Raw genomic sequence first — 10,712 nt, 5'->3', positions numbered from 1 at the left:
CGTTCGGGGAAGCTGCCGGCGTCGGGGTCGAGCGGCTCCGTGCTTGGGGCGATCCAGCTGGGAGGAGGACGAGCAGGCGACGACGAGGAAGGGGTGTCGGCGAGGTAGAAGCGGGGCGACGGTGACCGACGGGGTCGTGCGGCCCCGATCCAGATCGGGGGGCGAGCAAGAGAGGGCAATCGAGAGGAGTGGGGGATCGTGGGGGAAAGTGGGGTTCGGTTGGGCTAGGATTTGGTCACCCCAGGGGTGTTATAGGAGCCGGCTGGGCCGGCCTAATTGGCCCCGAGGCCATCTGGGCCATGGCCCAACGCAGGGGTGGGGGGCTTCTCTTTTATCTTTTTTTTTGTATTTTATTTTTGTTCTTTTATTTCCCTTTCTGTTTTATTTTATTTCCTTAATTTTTTTAGTTTTGTAAAACATATAGTTAGCACCTAAATTACTAATAGTAATTATATACCGCCACAATTATTCTTGTAGTTATAAAAAGTAGTTTTTAATAATTTAATTATTTAAGAGACGTTTAAATAATTGTTTCAGCGACGGTTCCTATTATCTAGTGCATTTAATCATTGCATGTTAATTTGGATCCACCATCATAATCATCTATGATTTATTTGCTACACTTTAAACATTTTAGATTTGACTTTTGAAAACTTTAATTGTTTGACATTAATTTAATTTTGAATATGAATCAGTTTTGATCTAACTCGAGACTAACTACAGTGACAGAGGTGACGTGGCATCATTAACAGGGATTTACTGTAGCTTAATTATCCGGGCGTCACATAGCACAAGCATCATCAATAATAGCAAGAGGAGAAGGAAACTTGGCAAGCTCTTTAGAATATGAAGCTTTAAGTTGAGCATGAGACTCGGTGAGTTTGATGAGCTCACTCTTAATGACCCTTGAGCCATTTTCGAGGTGCCTAAAGTCCTCAAGGAGTTTAGCATGCGCAACTTCAAGCTTCTTATTTTTAGTTTCAAAAACATTGGCCACCTCAAGAGCTCTATCATGAGATTCCTTCACTCTAGATAATTCTAGAGCAAAAGTCTCCTCAAGAGATTCCTTGGCGGTTTGTTCAAGTTTGAGAGCTTGGGAGAGGTCCGTAATCTCATTAGCGTAATCAAGCTCATGACCTTCTATTTTATCAATGATGACCTCATGCTCCTCAAGGCGAGATTCCAACTCATCAATATATTTCTTGCCCTCAATAGCAATAGACATGATTTCCATGAAGTTGGAACGAGCAATTTTATTCTTAAGAAGAGTTTTAAAAATCATTTCCCCCTTAATTTTTAAGGAGGCAACATTATCATTCTCTTCATCATAATCAACATCATCATCATTCTTGCCATCATTAATATCATCACAAGATATATTGGTATTCAAAGTGGGAGGTGCCTTTGAAGCCCTGGCCATAAGGCAAACTGCAATAGATGATGATGTAGGATCCCTTGAAGCACCATTCAAGACCACATCTTGTTCCATGGGGTGTTGGGTTTCCTCTACATTGTTAGCACAACAATTCTAGGAAATAGATGCATTTTTATCATGGCAACAAGACATAGTAAGCATATCATCATGAGATTTAGTCAAGCAATTTCTACAAGATATGCAAGGACTATCAACACAAGCATGTGAAACATTTGGAGTGCTCGAAGTGCTAAAGTCCAAAGATGAAGCATTGCAATAAGAAAGTGATGAAGGATTATCAACACTAAGCCCACTATCATCATTGCAATGAACACCACTACTCACCACGTCATTACCTTGTGGCAAACCACATGTAGGTGAAGTAGAAGAAGTTGAGAACACAACACGGTCGGAGGTGGAGGGAGAACAATCATCCCCACAAAACTTGGACACGCCATATGTATCTTGAAGCTTTGTCCACAACTCATGAGCATCCCGGAACGGCATGAGTTGAAATATAACTACATTGCTCAAAGCATCAAAAAGCACATTAGAAGCTTGAGCATTGAGATAATATTTTCCTCATCCTCTAAAGATAATCTTTGGGGGTCCTTTGGAGGAGAAAAAACTCATATCTACAATTCTCTCTAAATTTGGGTCCATGACCCTAAAGAGATTAAGCATGTGAATTACCCAAACATCAAAATTTGTGCCATCGAAACTAAGAGTGTTAGAGAATCCTAATCCCCTAGTCGACATCTTTACTCTCTAGGCGGTTAAGCCTAAACACAAGAGACAAGGCTTTGATACCAATTGAAAGAACGAGGATGTCGCCTAGAGGGGGGGGGGTGAATAGGCGCTTTAAAATAATTACGGTTTAGGCTTGAACAAATGCGGAATAAACCTAGCAGTTAATTTGTCAAGTACAAAACCTACAACAACTAGGCTCACCTATGTGCACCAACAACTTATGCTAAGCAAGATAAACAACAAAGTGATAGCAAGATATATGACAAGAAACAATATGGCCATCACAAATTAAAGTGCATAAGTAAAGGGCTCGGGTAAGAGATAACCGAGGCACGCGGAGACGACGATGTATCCCGAAGTTCACACCCTTGCGGATACTAATCTCCGTTTGGAGCAATGTGGAGGCACAATGCTCCCCAAGAAGCCACTAGGGCCACCGTAATCTCCTCACGCCCTCGCACAATGCAAGATGTCGTGATTGTTGGAAATATGCCCTAGAGGCAATAATAAAAGTATTATTATTATATTTCTTTGTTCATGATAATAGTCTTTTATTCATGCTATAACTGTATTATCCGGAAATCGTAATACACGTGTGAATACATAGACCTCAATATGTCCCTAGTGAGCCTCTAGTTGACTAGCTCGTTGTGATCAACAGATAGTCATGTTTTCCTGGCTATGGACATTGGATGTCGTTGATAACGGGATCACATCATTAGGAGAATGATGTGATGGACAAGACCCAATCTTAAGCATAGCACAAAGGTCGGTTAGTTCGTTTGCTAGAGCTTTTCCAATGTCAAGTATCTCTTCCTTCGACCATGAGATCGTGTAACTCCCGGATACCGTAGGAGTGCTTTGGGTGTACCAAACGTCACAACATAACTGGGTGACTATAAAGGTGCATTACAGGTATCTCCGAAAGTGTCTGTTGGGTTGACACGGATCGAGACTGGGATTTGTCACTCCGTATGACGAAGAGGTATCTCTGGGCCCACTCGGTAATGCATCATCATAATGAGCTCAAGGTGACCAAGTGTTTGGTCACGGGATCATGCATTACGGTACGAGTAAAGTGACTTGCCGGTAACGAGACTGAACAAGGTATTGGGATACCGACGATCGGGTCTCGGGCAAGTAACGTACCGATTGACAAAGGGAATTGTATACGGGGTTTGATCGAATCCTCGACATCGTGGTTCATCCGATGACTTCATCGAGGAGCATGTGGGAGCCAACATGGGTATCCAGATCCCGCTGTTGGTTATTGACCGGAGAGTCTCGGTCATGTCTGCATGTCTCCCGAACCCGTAGGGTCTACACACTTAAGGTTCGGTGACGCTAGGGTTATCAGGAAGACAAGTATGTGATTACCAAATGTTGTTCGGAGTCCCGGATGAGATCCCGGACATCACGAGGAGTCCCGGAATGGTCCGGAGGTAAAGTTTTATATATGGGAAGTTGTTAAACGGGCACCGGAAAGTTTCGGGGTCATACCGGTATTGTACCGGGACCACCGGAAAGGTTCCGGGGGTCCACCGGGAGGGATCACCCCTCTCGGGGGGCCACTTGGGCTGCGTAGGGATAGCAGCCAGCCCCTAGTGGGCTTGGCGCCCCCCCCCCCTTTGGGCCCATGCGCCTAGGGTTGGGGGGGAAACCCTAAAGGGGGCGCACCCCCCTTGCTTGGGGGGCAAGCCCCCCACCCTTTGGCCGCCGCCCCCCTCTAGGGTTTCCCCTAGAGGGCCGGCCCCCTTGCCCCTCTCCTCCTATATATAGAGGGGTGAGGGGAGGGCTGCTGTACACCACAACTCAAGGCGCAGCCCCTCCCCTCCCCAACACCTCTCCTCCTCCGTACGTGCTCGGCGAAGCTCTGTCGGAATACTGCTGCACCAACTGCACCACGCCGTCATGCTGCCCTTGGAGCTGCCTTCCTCAACCTCTCCTTCCTCCTTGCTGGATCAAGACGGAGGAGACGTCGACCGTCCGTACGTGTGTTGAACGCGGAGGTGCTGTCCGTTCAGCACTTGGTCATCGGTGATCCGAATCACGACGAGTACGACTCCATCATCACCATCCCCTTGAACGCTTCCGCACTCGATCTACAAGTGGTATGTAGATGCAAACTCTTCCCCTTGACTCGTTGCTTAGATGAACTCATAGATGGATCTTGGTGAAACCGTAGGAAAAATTTTAATTTTCTGCAACGTTCCCCAACAGTGATTCCACTAAGGGACCCTTGAGGGTGGTCATCGAACCCGTACAAATGGCAACCCTTGGGGGCGGTCACCGAACCCGTACACTTTGGCAACCCTTGGGGGCGGTCACCAGTACCCGTCAAATTGCTCGGGGTGATCTCCACAACCTAATTGGAGACCCCGACGCTTTTTCGGAGCTTTACACCATAATGATTGAGCTCCGAACACCCCCCCTCTAGGTGACATCCTCGTTCTTTCAATTGGGTAGCGGTACTACCGCTAAGGGTAGCAGTACTACTGCTTACGAGCGGTACTAAAAAATTACATCCGTGCCTACCACCGTTGGACTTATGACGATTTTTTGGTCCGGAGCGGAAGTAGTCACGGAAGTAGCCGCGGTAGTACCGCTCCCATGGGCGGTAGTACCGCTACAGCCTTCTTAAGGACACCAAAACTGACACAACTTGTGCAAACGGACTCCGAATTCAATGAAACCAAGTTTGTTGGAAAGCTAGCGACAAGGCTAACACAAACTTGATAGAAATAAAAAAAACAAATTAGAAAAGGCCCATAAGAAAATAGTGAGAACCCTTCCTCGAAAAAGACTGATAAAACCTCCAACACCAAAAATGCAATAGAAAAAGCATGTGAACTCCGTTTTCAATGAACTCGAGCTTGTCAAGAAGATAACCATAAGCTCCAAATCTCACAAGGAGAAAACTAAACAAGAACCAAGAAAGATGATGCAAGCATGCAATGGTTTGAGCTCTCTACGAACGATACGATCAAGCTACTCACTTGAGAGCCCCCCTTGATAGTACGACAAACGATCCTATAACCCGGTCTCCAAACTACCACCATGAGACCGGTAAAATAGAAAACCTATCAAGGACAAACCTTTGCCTCGCACAAAGTCCACTTGAGCTAGATATAGACGATCTTGACTTCCTCAAGTAGGACCACCTTTCTTGATTGCGTTGGCGACGACGGCTCCGGACGCAGGATGGCGGCGGCGACGACAACGACGACGACGGCGGCGGCGACTACACCCAGTTCTACAGGCTCCTCAGCATGTAGAAGGCGGGCAGCAGCGGCGTAGTAGGTGTAGTTTGTTTTCTATTTTTTTGTACAATTTTGAATGAAATCGTCGAGTTGTGACGTGTTTGTACAAATTTGAATCAAATCGTTGAGTTTGCGCCGATTTGGGGGAGACCTGGGGACGATGACTGGAAACGCAATCGCTCCCACGCTGAAAGTAAACGCCGATTCGGCCCCAGAGGGCGCTTTTTCAACGTCCTGGGACCGAACGGGTGGAGATGCTCTTAGCTCGTCAGCCCGTCCGATCGTCCTTGATGTGTCCATTAGGGATGCAAATTTAAATATTTAGATACCCTCCGATCCTATTTAGTTCAACCAGCTGAACAAATTTTGCATAATTCGAACTTTAAAGAGTTATTGAGTCCATTTGGTTGAACTAAGTAGGTTTACCTAAAATTTCAAATTTGCATCCCTGGTGTCCATCCTGCGCTGATGCGTGCGTTTCCCCTTCTTTTTCATCTGAGTTTTGTTAGTGTTTTCCCGGGGGGGAAAAGAGTTTTGTTAGTGTCTTCGTCCTGCTTCGTCACGAGTTGCCTACCAGAGAGCCAGGTGTAGGTCCTGCTCCGTCGTGAGTTGCCTACCAGAGAGCTAGGTGCGTTTCTCTGAATGCCGCGAGGTGTTCACTGAAACCCTATATGTGTCGTTAAGTTCAGTTATCCGGGTCTCCAACAATAAGCATCGACGGCTGGGATGTCTCCGGTTGCTTGCTTCTACCCGCGTCTTACAATTTCAGTTAGTCAGACATTCTCAAGGGTTTCTTTTTTTTCGATAAAAAACATTCTCAAGTTTGTCTATTATATTTAAAAAAAACAAGATCGATCAGATGCAATTGAAATTACTAGATATATTAAATTATACTCGGTTTTGAGATACGATTATTTTGTAATCCAACGTGAAGACACAGACACACGAACATAGGCGAACTACGACAAAATCTGAACAAATCCACCAAAAGACAGACCCGCCGGAAGCACACCTCCACATGTCCACCGACAATACTAGACGCACCACCAAAACGGGGACTAGATGGAGAGAACCTTACTCCATCTTTAGGGAGCCGCCGCCGTCTCGTCTTCCTAAGTGGGACACAACCCTAACAAAACTCGAAGGAACATCTAAAGACGGAGCCTAGCCCTCCCGTCGGTAAGGACCAGGGTCCACCGCGCCGCCATGGCCCTAAGGCCACCGGAGACGAGACGGACCGGCGACGGCAGCGGCGGAAGACAGAGAAAACCTAGCCTTTTCTTGGGTATTGTATATATTATTTGATAGTACTAAATCTTCTTATGAGTGATGTAAGCCCTAGGCTAGATGGATATCGACGACCATATACACAATTTTCACGTACGATATTTCCCCCTTTTTTGTAATTTTCACATGTACACAACTGCACAATTATATATAATGTGTGTGAACAGCAATGCAAGGGATATTGTGACCGGATGAGCCATTGACGTAGGTGGTAAGATTGGACAAGGGAGGCAGAGATAGTGGGTAATAGGTATATGTGATACACAACTGACGCGAACAACTAAAATGTGTGTGCCCCCGTTCCAACGCACAGGCTAGCTAGTAGTAGGAAATAAAAGTTGAGTGGTCGGTCAACAAACTCACTTTATATAGAAATATACAATGATGGCAGATGCCCTTTATTAGCTGATAATGCGCTCGACAGCGCATCTTAGATGTTTGATTACAAAAGTAACATGATAAGATATACATAAGAGACCATCAGGGTGAGATGCAACTAGTTTCTGTGTGTACTTCTGACGTCTTCCCAGGAAGACCTCCATGAAAATACCGTGGTCCCAAATATATTTGCACAATCTGGTCTCTAAACATGACCACGCCAAGTCCTGCAAACTGCGATATAAAGATCCTGTTAATTAATGACAGATTTGAGGCACAGACACATAGTTGTAACAACCATGTAAAGTAATTTCACCAAAATTACAGTTTTCGTGCTTTGCGCTCCTTGAGAGTGGTTTAATTTGCATGTTTGCTGTATGAGACAAAACAACAGTTTGACCCTGATTCAAAGAATAAAAGATGGGCAAGTACCTAATTACATAGCCATCTCAGCTTGTAAAGCTGCCAGCTCATCGTCTTCAGTTTTACTGCTCTGCGCAGTGGGCCGACTCGACTGCTGAGGTACACGCGCTGGAGCAGTCATAGGAGCACTTGTGGTAGGTGCTAGTAGCTGTGCCTCCAACTCCTCGCCCTCCAAATCCGCAAGTTCAGCTTCCAGCTCATCCTATCCAATGCAGTAAGAGGTTAGATTTATTTGGTTTGGTGAATGCATGCACATCTGAGAGATAAGAGACAGAGAGACATACTTCATCGAAATCACTTGCTGCTCCCATAGGCGCAGATAGTAGATCCTGGATCTGCCGCATGTTCTCCATGTTGTCATTAATTTCGTCCATGGTTTTGTCAACATCATCAATATTTCTGGAAAAGAAACACACGTATATGATGAGACTCGAGAAACAAATAAAATTATACGCCGTATCTGCGGACCGAGAAGCAATCGCTAAAATAAAAGAAGCAAAAGAGAGGTGTAAAAGCATTCCATCCCTATTGCTCAATGACAACAATTGTAATACTTGAAACTTTATTTAAACTGACCAGCTTTTAGGCACTCCTATTACAACGAAAAGCATTAGCAATCTGACATGTATGCTGTGTTCTTCTTCTACTGAAAGCCTTGCAGAATCCTACTACTGCATATAATATTTATTTGCTATTGATGCAAAAACTTGGGAGCATATGAAGCTGCATGTATTCTATGGTGTTCTGTATAAATTTTAATCTATGAAACAACAAATTGTCAGCGTTTAAGTGGACATAAACTCTTAACTTCTACCATGCAAGCTCTTTAAAGACTCGTTTGCACTAAACATTTATTATTGTACCACCTATATTAAAAAAAATCATCTGTTAAGTCACTAAACCTGCATTGTTGTACTCCACCATTTAAGCCAATAAGCAAGAAATTAGATGAAATTCACTGGAAGTACAAAATAAGATGATAAGTCCAATCTAACAGAATGTGCTACCTAAGCTACCAGCAAATGTTACCTGTTAGCAAAGTACTAATAAAAAACAGTTGATTTAGAAACAAAAGATAATTAAATAACTCAGATGCAAGATATTTGACTTCATGAGAAGTAATACTTATTGTTACATACGTTGATTTGTGCATAGCTTTCATTGCTGATGCTCCGGTTCTCAATGCATCCACAGTCTCTGTTGTAGCTTTTGCACCTTCCAGCATTATCATCTGCAATAAGAAAAGCCATAGAAAGTAATATGGTGAATATTAAATCAGACTATCTGACTAATAAGACCTAGAACTCTAGAAGGAAAATCAAACTACATTGTCCTTTGAGACTTCACCTGATCATGAATCCTCAATTGGAAATTCCCAAGCTGCTCCACCTGTTGCTCATATAATCTCTTCCTCTTCAGACATTGTATTGCAGCTGACAAAGAAAAGAAAAATCATAGCTATTAGTTAATCCATTCTCTGTACCAGAATTCATTAGCTTTGGAAGAAAGAAAAATCGTGCCATGCGGCAACACTACACAGTATGCAGCAGATATCATAAATGGCTGAATGAAAAAGGAAAGACGAATATGTGTTTTCGACAATATCCAGAGCATACATGGAATTGTAGGAAGGAATAATATTTTCTAGGTAGGTCATTAGCAGCACAACAGTCAACAGGCATAGCTGGTGCATTTTTGCACCAACATTGAAAAGGTAGTAGAAAAAAAACTGAAAAGCACAGAAACATTATTTAGAAGTACTGTAGTAGCTAACTCGTCAAAAATAGTCTAGAAAAACAATTATAGGTGTGTTTTCATCTTCAAAGAAAAATGTAAGTCTATACTACCTCAGATGCATAATAAGTGACGCAGTTTTGAACTAACCCCAGTTCAAAACTGCGGCAATTATTTTGGATCGGAGGGAGTAATAAATAATTGAAGGAATTAATCAAATGGTAGTAACTGGTAAGGAGTGAGGTAACTAAGTATGAAGACTAGCATCATGACTGACCAGACAATCTAATAGTAGGAAACTGGGAAAATAAAAGACAAAATAGCAGGATAGCAGCAGAAGGGGGCAAATTAAATGTACATGCTTATGAAGATACGATCATTCCAATTAAATGAATAGAACATCACAGCAATAGCCCAAAAAGAATGAAAAAACAGAGAGTTTTGAGGAAGTTGTCCTGGAAGATCAATATATTTCTTGAAGCTGATATAGGATACCTTTTTTGTTCTTGGCTTTGGTGAACGCCTTTGCCTTCTCAACTTCAAGATTCGCCTTCTTCATTAGTAAATTTTCCTTCTTTTCTAACATTTCAAGAGTCTGAAGCATATTAAGAAAGTTAGTTTGCAGATACAAACTGTATCAAAATGAGAGCATTATAACCACTATTACATGTCATGGAAAAAACTTATTCCTGAAAGAATGCAAGTTACATTAAAACTTATCCAAGCAATATTGAGTACCTAAGCTATCCAATTACGAGTTATACAGAGTTAAATTTCACTTGCCAGATTATCCGACATTTGAATTTAATCCTTCTATGCACTGAATGATTAAGAGGGATTTCAGAATCCAGAGGACTAAGAAGACAGCAGTTATGTACATAGAATCCCCTTGGTCTTATTGTCTACTTTTCTTGTTTTGGAAGTGGGTACTTGCAGCACTGAAAAGGATGCAGTGAAACAACAAGCATGTCAAAAATCTATGTTTCAATCTCCCATTCCTTTGAACCAACGAACTGAAACTTTTTGTAACTCTAACTAGTTTATAGCGTAATCAACCTCCCATGGTATTTCATTGATTAAAACCATCCGTCCTGACAAGTGCTTAACTGCTCATTGAATCAGAATCTCTTTACACCGCTCACTCTTGCATCATGCAACGGCATATTTTCCTTTCTTCGTATCGCCACCAACCACATGACTATATATCCCCCTTCACTCCTAATTATCACAAAGTTAAGGTGTAGCTAACTTCGGTATCTTAGTATAAAAACTCTCTAATCCGTCTGCCCACCGATTACCAGTACGACAGCATCCCAGATAGGTGACACACATCATGAAGCTCCCATGCAGTAATGAGAAGTCACAACATTCATGTATGCACAGAGCCTACACTAAATCACCAGACGATAAACTTCTACACTGAACTACCATACTACGGTGGCAAATGGCAACCCCTCAAGAGTACA

General features: G+C 43.1%; 1 pseudogene; it reads right to left on the bottom strand.

Annotated features, from left to right (window-relative positions):
• Positions 1-7,061: 7,061 nt before the first annotated feature.
• LOC119329619 overlaps positions 7,062-10,712 on the bottom strand; it is an 8,661-nt pseudogene continuing 5,010 nt past the window's right edge.

Source organism: Triticum dicoccoides, chromosome 7A, assembly GCF_002162155.2.
Source record: "Triticum dicoccoides isolate Atlit2015 ecotype Zavitan chromosome 7A, WEW_v2.0, whole genome shotgun sequence".
Lineage (NCBI taxonomy): Eukaryota > Viridiplantae > Streptophyta > Magnoliopsida > Poales > Poaceae > Triticum > Triticum dicoccoides.
The sequence above is the reverse complement of the archived record's forward strand: the minus strand, read 5'-3'. Positions and strand labels throughout refer to the sequence as shown.